The sequence below is a fragment of the Panthera onca genome, chromosome A3 (genome assembly GCF_046562875.1).
Source record: "Panthera onca isolate mPanOnc1 chromosome A3, mPanOnc1 haplotype 2, whole genome shotgun sequence".
Lineage (NCBI taxonomy): Eukaryota > Metazoa > Chordata > Mammalia > Carnivora > Felidae > Panthera > Panthera onca.
Genome location: NC_138341.1, coordinates 3,790,147 through 3,805,370, shown reverse-complemented (window position 1 = coordinate 3,805,370; position 15,224 = coordinate 3,790,147). Strand labels below are relative to the sequence as shown.

General features: G+C 48.9%; 1 long non-coding RNA gene across 1 annotated transcript; it reads left to right on the top strand.

Moving 5' to 3' along the window:
• The first annotated feature begins 839 nt into the window (after positions 1–839).
• On the top strand, positions 840–14,308 carry LOC132687541 (uncharacterized). Its single transcript, XR_009614178.2, has 4 exons — positions 840–992; positions 9,445–9,746; positions 13,468–13,598; positions 13,909–14,308. It is a non-coding gene; the product is annotated as an uncharacterized LOC132687541 (long non-coding RNA).
• Positions 14,309–15,224: the final 916 nt, after the last annotated feature.

Below are 15,224 nucleotides of genomic sequence, written 5' to 3'. Positions count from 1 at the left end.
TGGAAAATCACGGGAATTCCAGTGGCTTCATGGAACACGGGAAAAGAGGCATCCAAGTGGGACCCTCACCCAAATGAGGAAACTGGGTTTTTTAATAGCTCTTAAAAAAAAAACAAACCCTAAAAGACAACCACGTTCTCTGTCTTCTGTAAAGGAAAACAGATTCTATTTCAGCTTAACTGTTAGTCGTGTTGGTTTTAAATGGAGGGCACGGTGACTCTGGGGACGACACGCGTTGCGGCCACCTCGCTGCGGGAGCCTCTGCTTTTTGCCTGGCCGTCCCCACAACTCAGAATCCGGCTCCAGCCTGGGCAGCGATTATCCCCCCTCGGTATTCATGCCCTTCCCCTCCCCCCGCCCCAGCCGCCCTGCAGACAAGCGCCTCTCCCCTCCTCCCCAGCCACCTGCCCGAACCTCGGCTCTCCAGGGACCCCCCCCTTCCTGAGTGTGCCAGCTGCCTCCTCCCCAGACTCCCCAAGGGACGCCTTCCCCTGCGGCCTCTGGCACCCTGGTGCCACCCTCCTGCCCCGAGGCACCGGAGCCCCGCGCCTCCCTGGCAGCCGCGTTGGGGCGGGCAGGTGTTCAGCCACAGGAGCTGCAGGGGCAGGTGGCGAGAAGCCAGGTGCTTCGTGCGCCCTGGCGCCTCTGGATGCAGAAGGAGCCAGCAGGGAGAGACAGCGAATGGCAGAGCTGGCCTCCGGCCAGGGCTCCCGTGGACCCTGACGCAGCACGCACGGAGGGCCCCCGCGCGCCGTCACAGACGCCCCTCCTGGCCACCCGTGGCTGTTTACCACGGAGGGTGGGCGGGGCCCAAGTGCCCACACACCTGCCTCCCCACTCACAGCTTGCGGCTCCTGCCCGCTCGTTCTCGCCAGGCTGTGCTCTTGCTACTAAAATCTGACCCCTGACTAGTATTGGCCTCGTCTGGCAGCTTCTGAGACACGCAGCCTTCAGGCCTCACCCAGAGTTCTGGAATCAAACAGGGTCCTCAGGTAACGGTTCCCACGCGTCGGAGGCTGGGAAGCACCCCCACGCACCTCTCGAAAACCTGGGGGGACCCTGTGGCTGCTGACCTTAGCAGGTCTGGTAAACCCCGAAGGGCCCCTGAATTGTCCTTTGGGTCCAACCCGGGGCCTCTCAACCAAGGCCTCACCCTTCCTTTCCGGGCCAGCCCTTCACCGCCCCCTGACGCAATCCTCGCCCTCAGGGGGGCACGCTGCTCAATGGGACCAGAGCAAAAGAAATGCTCTTTTCCGTTTTTTTCCTTCAAAACAGAATTCAGGCAGTTTACAAAAATGTGTGTAAAATAAGAGATCAAAATAAAAACGGGAGACTTTGTGGGCAAAGAAGACGTAAGGGCAGAAAGCAGCCGTGGAACAGTAGTTAGGCATTCCACGAGGCCAACCTCAGTGAAGGGCACACATTTGGCTTTGAGTCTGCAAGTAGCCAAATCCAAAAAGGGAACGTGATGTGTCACGGGCTCCCGGGGTCCGCAGCTTACGAACAAACCAGGTACTTTTTCATTTTTTTTCATTTTTTTTTTTTAGTGTTTATTTATTTTTGACAGAGAGAGAGAGAGAGAGAGAGAGAGAGAGAGAGACAGAGCATGAGTGGGGGAGGGGCAGAGAGAGAGGGAGACACAGAATCCGAAGCAGGTTCTAGGCTCCGAGCTGTCAGCACAGAGCCCGATGCGGGGCTCGAACCCACAGACCGCGAGATCATGACCTGAGCCGAAGTCAGACGCTTAACCCACTCAGCCACCCAGGCGCCCCCCCAGGTGCTTTTTCAGAATGCATTGTCGGGACTGAGACACGGGAGAATTGTTTACCCCCTGAGATGGCGTCACAGGAGGACAATCTGGTCAAGAGCGGCTTTCATGGTGGTTTTGGCAAAGCCAAATTCTTTTTCCAATGCCCTTCAGCGTGAGGCGTGGGTCCGGGAGTTTACCTCATGCCCAGGAGTGAAACAAAAATCTGGGAGGTCAAAACGGTGGGATCCAGGGCGTTCTCCCCGCAACCCCCCGCACCCGGGTGGACGGAGCACAGACTGGGCTGCAGATCTGCGAATCCCCTTTGGACGTCGCGTGCCAGAAGCACAGAGATCGAGTGAGTGTTGGTGATTAAGGGCACAGCTCGAAAATCATCAGGGTGAACGCATCTCGATTTTCCAACTGTGCGTGCTCATGCAATCTTCTCTTCTTGTTAAAATCAGAACTATGTCTTCGGACGTTATAGGAAAAGGCTAAGACAAGCAAGAAACACAGTCCCTTCAAAAGACTGACTCTTCGATTTCTTTAGGGTGTCACCTGACATTTAGACCCTCCCAAGCCGTCCACTGGAATAAGGATAAAGACAAAAGAAAAAATAGGCAAGGTGTGGAAAGAACCTAGCCGTCCTGCCACAGATGAATGATGGGGGGGGGGGGGGTAACAGTAAAGTGGAGAATTATTTAACCACGAGAAAGAACGAACCCCTGCCATTTGCCACAGCGAATGGACCTCGAGGGAGTGATGCCTCGAATGGACCAGGCAGAGAGAGACGAGACTGCATGGTATCACTTGCATGTGGGATCTAAATGAAAAGTCGAAGTCCTAGAAACTGGGAGCAGAAAAGCGGCTTCCGGGGACTAGCAGTAGGGGAAACAGGAGAGAGCTTGGTCAAACAGTACACACTTCCAGCTGTATGCTAGGTAAGGTCTGAGCCTTGTCACACACGGAGTCTGGTAAATAACACTGGTATAATTTAAATTTGCTGAGAACCTAGAACTTCAGTGTTCACACACACACACACACACACACACACACACACACACAGATAACTATGGGAAGTGGTCTACGTGTTAGCTAGACGGGGTCTCCTTTGACAATGTGCACTTACCTCATCTCGCCACGATGCCCACTTTTAATATCTTGCAATGATATCATGTCAATTATATCCCAGTAAAGGTGAAGTTCAAAAAGAAAAAAGGAAAAAGGAGGAATGTTGCCAGATTACCACGACTACTACGAGGCTCGTTTTCTTTACTCCCTTGAATCCCCATGGGGGCCCGAGAGAGTGAGGATTCGGAAGTTTCCTTATTTATTTTGAGAGACAGAAACAGCATGAGAGGGGAAGAGCAGAGAGAGAGGGAGAGAGAGAGAGAATCCCAAGCAGGCTCCGGGCGGCCAGCCACGGAGCCCAATGCAGGGCTTGAACCCACGGACCGTGAGATCACGACCTGAGCCGAAGCTGAGAGTTGGACGCTCAACCGGCTGAGCCACCCAGGCGCCCCAGAAGCTGAAGCTCAGCGACGCTAAATGACTTTACTATGTCGTGCAGTCAACATCTGGTAGGGCCCGATGCTAATTCAGATTTGCCTGCCTGCAGAGCCCAGAGCAAAAATCTATTCCAGCAAGAGTTTGTTGAATATCCGTGATGTTTACGATACGGTCTCCTATGCTAGAGAGCCGTAGTGTTTTTCAAAGGCTTGGTTGCTATCCTTTCACAGTCTGGAGGGAGAGTCAGGGGTGCAAGCAGCTAAGCCAGTTTCTACCAGGTGCCATGTCATTGGGCCTGGTAGAAGGGCCAAGACGAGCGATCAAGAAACACTTCAAAAGCAAGTATTTGATCACGGCCTTGAAGGATGAGTAAGATTTCACGCATGGAGAAGCTGGGAGGAGTATTATTTTAAACTTAGGGGGGGGGGTTCCTGGGCCTTGTTTGTTTAGAACTAGGTAGTGAACATCCGAGTTCAATTTTTACAAATCAGAGGAAGCCGTGTTGCCAAACCCGAGGGGAAATCTGCATCCCAGTCCTTTGTCTAGAACGCATTCTTGGAGGGGAGAGACTGTCCTGTTTATTCTTGCGTCGGCAATGCCTGGTGGGTCCCCGATCATCTTACATTTATGGAATGCGGTTTTGCAACTGCAACAATGAGTGAAATGTGGCTTCCAATAACCCCCCAAATCACACAGACCTGAACAATGTCTCTCATTGCATCCGCTGCAGATATTGAGAGACCTGTGTGCTTTTCTGCCACACTAATTGTGGCAACGGGAACATAAGGAGACATTCTTTCTGCTCCTAATGGTCGAGTGCAGCTTGGTGACCTGAGGGTACAGAATTCTGACCCTCAGTGGCACCTCCGGGATGGTAGTGTGTGGGGAAGTTGCCCTGTTGTACTGCGAGTAAGTTCAAATGAGCCTTAGTGGTTTTCTTTTCTTCTTCTTCTTCTCCTTTTTTTTTTTTTTTAAGATCTGTTTGTTATTTTCCTTTCCTTACCAAGTCCTGGCATGCACCGGTTTTGTGGTCTTTTCTTCTGTTCTCTGTCAATTAAAATGCAGCCATTTTCCCCCTCGCACACCGAGCATGCCAGGAACAAGGGTTTTTGTTAATTAAGAGGATGGGTTGGCAAACGGTGGAAATGAGTGCCCCCTCCCCGTAATATGTTATACGATCTAGATGCGGGTGCTGTTCACTAAACTTTGATCCATACTAATTGTGGCATGTGGATCCTGTGTGAGTGGATCAGAGCTTTGCTTGAAGAAAATTGCATCTCTCTGCAGGCAAGGATACTCATGCCTGCGATCATGCGGGAGGAGAATTGTGCTGGACTTAGAGCCAGAGGCAGCCCCTTCCTCTGTAGGTGCATGCACTGAGAAACAGGGAGGCCCTCGCTGTGCAGATGTGCGGGGAGCTGGCCGGCGATAAAGATAAACTCAAGCTGAATATTTGCAAACACAAGCCCAGCTTCTGTTGGGTGCGAGCATCACCTTGGGACAGAAGCAGCTAAGGTCACAGGTAGAAGTGGACTGTCGGTTGATACAACCTTCAGAGCAAGAGAAGAACGGATCTATTCCCTGCTCTTCCCTTCCCTTCCCTTCCCTTCCCCTCCCCCTTCCTCTCCCTTTTCTTTCCCTTTCCTTTCCCTTTCCTTTCCTTTCCTTTCCTTTCCTTTCCTTTCCTTTCCTTTCCTCTCCTTTCCCCTCTTTCCTTCCCTTCCCTTTCCTTTCCTTTCCTTTCCTTTCCTTTCCTTTCCTTTCCTCTCCTTTCCCCTCTTTCCTTCTCTTCCCTTCCCTTTCCTTTCCTTTCCTTTCCTTTCCTTTCCTTTCCTTTCCCCTCTTTCCTTCCCTTCCCTTCCCTTCCCTTCCCTTCCCTTCCCTTCCCCCTCTTTCCTTCCCTTCCCTTCCCTTTCCTCTCTTTCCTTCTCTTCTTTTTCTTCTCCACCCCCCCATCTTCTCCCTCCTCTTCTCTGTCTTGTCTGTCTCTCTGTCTCTCCCTTTGCCTCCCCCCCACTCCTCTTACAGTCTCGTCCCTCGTGGCTGGTTTTACATCGCATTCAGCAGCAGCCTTTCTCCTGAATCTCGGGGGTGTTTGCTCTGCCTGGATCATGGTCTTCTGGCTTCTCCACTTGCCCACCCAGCAGAGTAGCCCTGTGGCAAACCCACATTTCCGCCAGCGTGTCAGGCGGCTGACGCCACGTAATGACATTCAGGCCCCGCAGAAAAGAGCAGCCGACGCGCAGGTGGTCGTCCAGAAGGGCTCCCCGGTGCCCAGCAGGAAGCGGGGCTGAGTTTAATTTGGTGAAGCAAATTTAATCATTTGCCTCTTTGTAAATGGGGACACGGGAAGAAACAAAGATTTTCTTGGGAGAGTTCTAACCAAATGGGTGCTTCTAACAGCACACTCGACTACGTTCTTCTTTCGTGGGATTTGCACAATTGGAAGACTTTCCGGTAGCCTGGAAGTATGGGAGCGTGCGTCATGCCCGGGAGACGCAGAAGCCCCAGAATGTACCTCTGATAGCGTCTCTGCACGGAGCTCTAAGAGCATGATACAGGCTTATTTCAAGGAAAAACCATGAAAGAAATTCAGATGGTTTTGTCCAAGGCCAAAAAGTCCTTGCATTTTTTCCCCCCTTTTACTAATTTGGAGCAACCCTGATTCATTACAAATGAGCGCACGTACAGATTTTCAATTTATGTCTACTTCGTGTTTCGGCAAAACATCTGCAAATTAAATCTACGCCAGAAGACCTGCCTACTGCGAAAACCCTTTAACGCTGGTTATTGTGTGAGGGTAGAAGGTTTGGAACCATCTTTCATAATCACCAGCAAGACTTCTCTGGGGTTTCACGGCAACGTCACTGAGTAAATCATGTTCCCGTGCAGCTCTCCTTCCAACCGCTCTGCGCTTTGGCTGTTTGTCAGCGTTTTGTTGTTCTGTTTCTGGTGAAGAAATAGTTTCTCTTTTACTTTTAAAGAATGTTTCAGTTGTCAGTTAAATTCTCTACAAGTTGGGGCAGGCTGGGCGGCTCAGGTCGTGGAGCGTCAGGCTCCCGATTATGGCTCACGTCGTGATCTCACGGTTCGTGAGTTGGAGTCCGCGTGGACTTCGTGCTGACAGTGCAGAGCCCGCTGGGGATTCTCTCTGCCCCTCCCTGATCGCCGTCTCTCTCTTTCTCTCCAAATAAATAAATGAGCTTAAAAAGTTATTCACGAAAATGCGCTGCAAGCTAACATGAGGCTTTCCGGAAAGAGAAGCATGGTCCCTTGGACCGCTTCTGTTGCAATGAACCGATTTTCCTCTTTGGGCGGGTTCAGGGGAGCTAAAATTTACATCCGTAGGTGTATTGGGTAAATTCGATTTGACTTCAGTAATTTCTTTACCTTCCAGATGAGAGGGTGGCCGTCTGTGTCCAGGCTGCAGTGTGTTTATTCTAGTTGATTCTTGAATCTTAGGAAAAAACAGAGCCAAAGGGAATGAAGTTTATCTTTATCCTAATCACGGACATCCTCATCATTACCGTTAAAATTGAATCTTGCAAACACACGCCAGGCTGTGTGGCAGGTAGGGGCAGGTGATTATGTTCCACAGGCAAAGCCAGGGGTGGGGGGAAGCGTCTCTGGCCGAGTAAAGGGGACAGGAACGTGGCTGGGCGCGTGGGACTCTTCCGCTCTGTGGGCGGGGCTCGCAGGGCATCAGTGACCGATGTGACAGGAGCTCAGGCAGGAAGACTTGGTTTCCCCCACTGGGTGAGTCACTGCGTCCACAGGAAGTGTAGCCGAGGAGAGGGGCACCTGGAGTCCAGCCAGAGGCAGGGCAGAGCAGGAACCCGCCGTGGCTGCTGGACCCTGCCTTCCTCCGCGTTGGGACGGCTTCTCTTCTTTGTCAGCTTGGTTGGGCTGTGGTGACCGGACGCGGGGGTGAAAACGCATCTGGATGTTACTGAGAAGGCATTTTCTAGATGAGACTAGCCTTTATCATCAGAGGCTGAGTAAAGTAGATCTTCCTCCCTATTGAGGGTGGGCCTCATCCAATCAGTAGAAGGCTCTAAGAGAAAACTCCAGGAAAGTTCCCTGAGGATGAGGGAGTTCTGCCTCCAGACGGCCTTCAGACTGGGAGTGTGGCATCAGTTTTTCCCTGGGAGTCCAGCCTGCTGCCTGCCTGGCGGACTTCAGACGGGCCAGCCTTCACGGCACCCCTAGTCAATTCCTTAAAATATGCCTGTCTCTGTGCCTCTGTCTCTCTGTCTCCCTCTCCACACACACACACACACACACACACACACAACAGGACCTTCACATACATCAGCTGTGCCTACAAAAGACTTCCCCTTTGCAAAGATGCTTCCGTTGTTTCTTTGCTTTTCGACACCTGCTTAAAGGGACAGATAGGACACGCGGGACATTGTTTACAGAAGCCTTTATGAGATTTCTATGACGCCATTGTTACAATTTCGGGAAGGGAAAAGGACCCAGAACTTTATATTTTTTTAAATTCTTCCGAGCTTACCAATCAGGGTGTAACAGCTGTATCTCTCAGCCCAGAACCCAGATGTTGCAAGAAATGAACAATTTTCTTGTCGTCTTCCTATAATCCGGTGTCTGCAGAGCTTCCAGACTGCCCTCAGGCAAGGTGGCAGAGCCCCCAGGCAGTTAGGGACACGCTGTCACAGGGAACCCGGGGACGTCTAGTGCTGGACTCACCTGTGCTCCCCCGTTTATCTGTGGAGGCCCCCGCTCTCGGGCAGCCCCGCGGCCACGGGCCCGCGTGGAGCGCATCCCGGAGGCATCACCTTGGCCTCCGGCTCGGTCACCGTCTCCAGCACTGGGTGCGATGTGCCGACTCTTCAGGCCTCTGCGCGTCAGGCTGGCGCGGGAGCATCTTGCCCGCACTGTGCAAAAGCCCCGTCTTCCCAGATCCACTCCACGTGACGGCCTGTCCTGAGTGTGCTGCCTCCTTGGGGTTCCCGCTAGGAATCAGGGACCAGGCCCGCTCTCACCCGCCACTCCTCGTCCACCCTTTCTCTCTTCCTTCCGGGAGCTTGGAGAACCTTCATGACGACGCGGGCGAAGGTCGCGGCCCAGAGACATTTCCTCACACGCTTGGTCTGGACTCGCCTCTGCGTCCTCCTAAGGGTTTAGGGTTTTGGATGTCCCAGCAAGGAGGAGGCTGTCGGACCAGTCCTTCCTCCTGACCCTGCCAGCTTTCTTGCAGGAGGCCGGGAGCCCAGGGCTTTCGTCCCCAGTGGGCGAGAAGTGGAGACGGGAGCAGAAAGGGTAAAATACAGTGACCACGGAAAAATGAAATTCAGTGACTGTCTTAATGCTGATACCATCACACGGCCCTGAGAAACCCGGATTCCAATGGTGATTGGGAGTCCTCACGTTTTAAGGCAACCCCTTTTTGTTTTTTCTTTTCATTAGATTGTGTGTTCAACTGTTCCTATAATGTGATGGTTTTATCCTGTGCTTATGGGAGCCACATTTTATTTATCTCTCTCTCATTCTCCTTACCTCCCGCCTTTGCCTCTCTGGGCCCAGAACGATGCTTGGTATTACACTGCACACACACGTGATTATTTGTTAAATAAGTGAGTAGGTAATTTTACGGGTCCTTAGGGAACAAAAAATTTCAGAAGGCAAAAGACAAAAAACCAAAAAAAACCCACTCCTCTGCCTTGCCCCCCCGCCTATGTCTCTGGGTTTGGGCTTCCTGATGGAGACCACAGACTTCGGTTGTTCCGACACGTGACCACGGGCATCTGTGTCACAAAGATGCGGGCAAGCAGATGTGAGGGTGCCTGTCACAAACACTCGTCCGCAGGATCGCGTACAAATCGGACCGGTCCGTCCGGAGTCAGCTCGCCTCGGGCATAGCACACTGTTGAAGATCTGCTGAATAGATCACCTGGGCCGATGCCCAGCTCATTTAAGCCCGGGAAGTAAGCATCCAAGGAAAGCCGTTAGCTTTGCGGGCCACCCTGGCCCTCAGCCTCCGCATTCTTCGCTGCGTCCAGCGAATGGCACATCAAAATGCCATCAAGTAATGTTGTTGAGTAGGGTTTCCTCCCTGTGCACAATGGAGTATAATGTGACCTAATAGATTGTGTTAATACTTCAGCGGAAATTTACAGTCTCTAGAGAGTGGTCTCCGAGCCCCTTTTACTTTTCTTTTATTTCAGGAAAGGTGGTTGCTGTGGCTGGATGTGAAATATTACTTCTAAGCGTGGAACCAAATGAAAGTTCGATCTTGACGGGGTAGCTGATGATAAAGAAGAAAGAAGATTTTGGTGGCCTTGTGTCCGGATGTGTCTCCAGGGGCCCCGTTACTCCAAGGAAAAGCCAATGGATTTGGTGTGAAGGAAATTGGACTCCAGTCCCGCCCCTGCCCCTGGGAGCCTCTAGAACATTGGACAATCTGCTGAACTAATTGTCCATAAGTGTGAAGCAGGGGGTTTGCTCTCTGGTTGCCACAGCTCTATGGGTAAGAAATGCTACATCGTGGGCTTTTTCCTGTTTATTTATTTAATGGCTACTTATCTGGGAATTAAAGAATAAGATTTGGAATATCAACTTTGAAAGGCATCCAGCCTTTAGGATTTTGTGAAAGATACTGGAAAGAGTATGGGTCTTGTCATCAGACAGAGTAGAGCTTGATTTCCAGAACCTTCCTCTGTTAGCAGGATAACCTGACCAAATTTCTTTACCACTCACTCAGTTTCCTAATCTACACAATGGGAATGATGTTACTAATATGACCTTTTGTTTGGGGTAAAGATTAGAGAAAACACGTGTAAATCAGGAAGCAGTCTTCAGCCTGGGGAAGATTTTGTATAATCCTTGGATAATTTTATTATTAGCAGTGAGACCAAATTATGGTGAATGAAGCAGGACCCTGAGGTTTTCAGAGTTCAAGTGTGGTCAAAAGGAAGGAGATTCCTCAGAGTGGCTTTTCCAGGCTTCATTGGGCCCTGAGTGTCTTGGTAGATATATAGCCTGAGAATCATTCATGATGAGGAAGGCAGAATCTATTATTGGCATCTAGTTGCAAAAATATATAGATGTTTGAGTGTCTGAGAATATCATCTCCAAACATCCCTTTTTAAATTAATGGACTTTCTTTCTTTCTTTCTTTTTTTTTTTTAATGTTTATTTATTTTTGAGAGAGAGAGAGAGAGAGAGAGACAGAGCGTGAGTGAGGGAGGGGCAGAGAGAGAGGGAGACACAGACTCCGAAGCAGGCTCCAGGCTCTGAGCCATTAGCACAGAGCTCGATGCAGGGCTCAATCCCATGAGCTGTGAGATCATGGCCTGAGCCAAAGTCGGATGCTCAACCAAATGAGCCACCCAGGTGCCCCTGGACTTTATTTCTTAAAGCAATTCCGAGCTTGTAAAAAACTGAGCAGACAATACAGACTGTTCCCATACGCTGTCCACAAGACATAGTTTCCCCCAGTATCGATATCTTGCATTCGTGTGTATGTTCCTGACCCCCGAGAAAACGATATGGACACATTAGTATAAACCAAAGACCGTAGGTTACATTGGGATTCACTCTTTGTGTTGTACACCTTACGGGTTTTGACAAAAAGTTATGTTTCCATTCTTACAGTCTCATACAGAAGTTTCACTGCCCTAGAAATCTTCAGTGACTCACCTCTTCATCATTAGGTATTTACCCAGATGACTTGAATCCTTATGGCCACACAAAAATCCGCATGCCTGTATTTAGAGAAGCTTTATTCATAACTGTCCAGACTTGGAAGCAATTAGATGGTGTTCAGTAGGAGAATGGACAAATAAACTGGGGCTCTCCCTTAGAGTGGAATATCCTGCACTGATGAAAAGCAATGAGCTATGGTCACCTAAAAAAACAAAACAAAACAAAACATGGCAGAAACTTAAAGGTGGATAACTAAGTGAAAGCCAATCTGAAAAGGCTACATTCTGAGTAGTTTCAACTGGATGACATTCTGGAAAAGGCAGACACCACAAAAGTTCCCTGGTTGCCCGGGCTTACGAGGTAGGGAGGGAGGAACAGGTAGGAACGCAGAGGGTGCGTGGGACGATGGAATGTTTTGTAGACACTGTAATGCTGGCCACATGCCTTCACACATTTGTCCAAACCCCCAGAAGGGACAGCACCCGAAGTGACTTCTTGTGTTAACTGTGAACTTTAACTAATAATAATGTACTAATACTGTGTCACTGATGGTAACCAACATACCATGACAACACGGGCTGTTAATAATAGGAGAAGCTTGTGCAAGAGGTAGAAGGTACGGGAACTTTCTCTATTTTCTGTGGAGGTTTTTTATATACTTAAAACTGCTCTAAACATAAAGCCTACTTTTTAAAAAATTTTTTAATTTTTTTAATTTTTGAACATTTTTTAAACGTTTATTATATATTTTTTAAGAGACAGAGAGAGACAGAGCACGAGCAGAGGAAGGAAGAGAGAGAGGGAGACACAGAATCCGAAGCAGGCTCCAGGCTCTGAGCTGTCAGCACAGAGCCCCACGCCGGGCTCCAACTCAAGAACAATGAGATCATGACCTGAGCCGAAGTTGGACGCTTAACCAAATGAGCCACTCAGGCACCCCGGAAAGCCTACTTTTTAAAAAGCATAAAATATATTTATTTTGAGTAAGAATGAAATCTAGCCTTTTGTAGCAACGTGGATGGAACCACAGAGTGTTATGCTGAGTGAAAGAAGTCAGGCAGAGAAAGACAGATCCCGTATGTTTTCACTCTTATGTGGATCCTGAGAAACTTAACAGAACACCATGGGGGAGGGGAAGGGGGAAAAAAAAAGTTAGAGAGGGAGGGAGCCAAACCATAAGAGACTCTTAAAAACTGAGAATAAACTGAGGGTTGATGGGAGGTGGGAGGGAGGGGAGGGTGGGGGAGGGGCACTGAGGAGGGCACCTGTTGGGATGAGCCCTGGGTGTTGTATGGAAACCAATTTGACAATGAATTTCTATTAAAAAAAAGAAATAAGTGGGGAAATTAAGATCATAAAAGAAAATAAAAAAATAAAAATTCAAACTGAAAAAAAAAAAGTAAAAAGCATAATATACTGTAAATGTACTGCTCAGGAAGTTTGCAACAATGTATTGTTAGATGAGAAATCAATGTGCACATGAGATGAGATTATATAACCTGTAGCTTGTACTTTTAATTATATATACAATTATATTTACACATAATTATAAATATAAATATCTGTAGAAGGATATGCATGAAACTCATAACCTGGCTGATAGGGTACAGAAATAAAAGCCGAGTTTACATTTATTATGTTATTTTATTCCTCTTGAATTTTGTAACATGAGTGCTTCTTACCTAGTCAAAGGTGATGAAATAAATACACAAAATTAGCTAAGACTATGCCAGAGAGAGAGAGAGAGAGAGAGACAAAGAAAAAATGGCAACAAATTCGTATAAAATAATAAAATGGAATGGCAATAAGAGAGCAAAACCAAATAATCTTTACCGACTAGACAATTTGGAAAACTGAAATAATAATAATAAAAAAAAAACCCATAACGATGTAAGACATTACACAATGTAAGAAAACAATTACAGGAATAAAATGGTAATTTAAATACAAAGAAAAAGGCAAAATCAAATAGCAAAACAATACATTTTGATATGTATGTGCTATTAAAACCATAGCAGGAGAATTAATCAACTAATTGAAGTAAAATTTGTAAAGGAGGAAATGCCCTATAGAGACCTTAGCGCAAGTATTTATTTATTTATATTTTTTAAATGTTTTTATTTATGGGGGGGGGGGAGGGGCAGAGAGAGAGGGAGACACAGAGTCCGAAGCAGGCTCCGGGCTCCGAGCCATCAGCACAGAACCCGATGCGGGGCTCGAACTCACAAACCTCGAGATGAAACCTGAGCTGAAATCTGTCGCTCAGCCGACTGAGCCCCCCAGGTGCCCCTTAGCCCAACTATGGACATAGTATATTAAAATTTGGATGCAGACATCTACAGAAACTCCTATCAACGCCCTCTCAGAGGCTGTATCCCACTGAAGGATCACTGAGGTCTGACATCTGCACAGGGAACTGTCTCATTTTAGTCCCCAAAAGGAAAAGCTGTCTGTATCGATACCCGCGTAACCATGCATAGATAGGAGCTGGCATTATCTACATGCCTCGGTACCATTTATGCTGCTTCCCTGCCTCTCCACAGCTTTGGAGCCCGGCCCGCCATTCTCTTGTTTGTTCTCCACAGGGACAGGAACCACCAACCCCGTCCCCAACTTTGTGGGTCCCCCCAGGTGACTGTATTCGATTCTTCAGGCCTGGGAGAATTTTAACGAGGTACGTGATGTGGCTGAATCCACACCTTGCGAGGGTGAATTCCAGCCTTGTGAGGAGGACAGAAAGAGACGCACGAAAGAGGGGGGTCACCGTGACCTTCTGGGGAGGACCACAGACATAGGAGTGGGATGTACTGATCTGGACAAACTGTGAGTGTGTGTGTGCGTGTGTGTGTGCGCTGGAAAGGAACGAGGGGAAGGGAACGAGGTTCTGAGTGCCGGTCACTGAGAAAATGCCCTGTGACTTACAGAAATGGGGGAAGGGAGGGAATTATGTATTCACATGATTTTTTTTTTTTTTTAATCTTCAGAAAGACTTGGCCATACCTCATTGGCATGAATTTCACATCAGCACAAGAAGTGAGAACTTACCTGGCCCGTGGTATCGTGCCCTCTAAGCTCACCGAGTGCTTTCGATTGTAGAAGAGGGATTCACAGAAAAAAGATGGCTTTGCATGTGTGAAAAAGGCGTCTTTTGGTTTTGTGGCAAATAAGCTATATGATATACCTGTGGTTTATAACAAAACCAGGAGTCGTGATTTGTACGAGGGAACGAGAGTAGCTTCAAAGCCATGCTCGCGGTGAGATGCTGCCGGTTGACTCCAAGTCGAAAAGACGCTTCGTGGTTCTGGACGTGTTGCCTTGGAAGGGTTTCCGTTACAGTGGAAAAGCGAGGCCAGATAAAATGCCCAGTGTGAGTCCAAGAAGCGTACTGGCTGCATGTGTACTTGCTCCATGAAACAGAAGGGGGTGAGGGAGGGTCCTTGTGTATTAGGAACTCTCAGGGGCCCCCGGAGGTTAATTCAGGCTCTCTGAGGCAGGAGGATCTGGGTCGTTTTCCTTCATTTCCTGCACAAGGAGGGATCTGCTTGGCCGCTTTGTCCTCGGCTACAATCCTTTTCCCGAGGAGAGAGGCAGGCTGCTGTCCTGTCTCACACATCGGCTCCTCTGGTGTTGGCACTTAAACCCTACCCCCCAGGATGCGTAGAAGATGTCCCCCTGCCCCAGAAAGACGGGGCCCCCGAGAGTCTGTGCCTGGAGGGGTCAGGTGTGTGCGTCCAGGGGCGCGATATCTCCATTCTCCCCAGATTGCGGCAAATGTAACTACTTACAATCCCAGAAGAGGTTCGAGTTATTTTTATCTGAGCAGGAAATGCTTCCTGATCCTTGTAGCTCTGGGGTGGTTTCTGATGTCTGGGTGAGAAGCATCGCACACAGAAGACGGGGAGTTGGTGACTTTCCCCACAGCACAGACGGAGAGCTCAACAGTAAAGCGTAAGTGAGGACCTAACATGTTGCATTGGTTTTATTATTTTTTAAATGTTTAATTATTTTGAGACAGAGAGTGTGAGCGTGGGAGGGGCGGAGAGGGAGGGAGACAAGAGAGTCCCAAGCAGGTCCCACACTGGCAGCATGGAGCCTGACGGGGGGCTCGATCCCACGAACCACGAGATCGTGACCCGAGCCGAAGCCAGGAGTCAGACACAACCCACTGAGCCACCCAGGCACTCCTAAAAAATTTGCCTTTAAAAGGAGAACATATAGGTTCCGCATGAGGGGCTGAGGCGTTTTCCAAAAAACATAATACGAGGTTTAATACATTGATTTCACGATCTTGTCCAGGGTG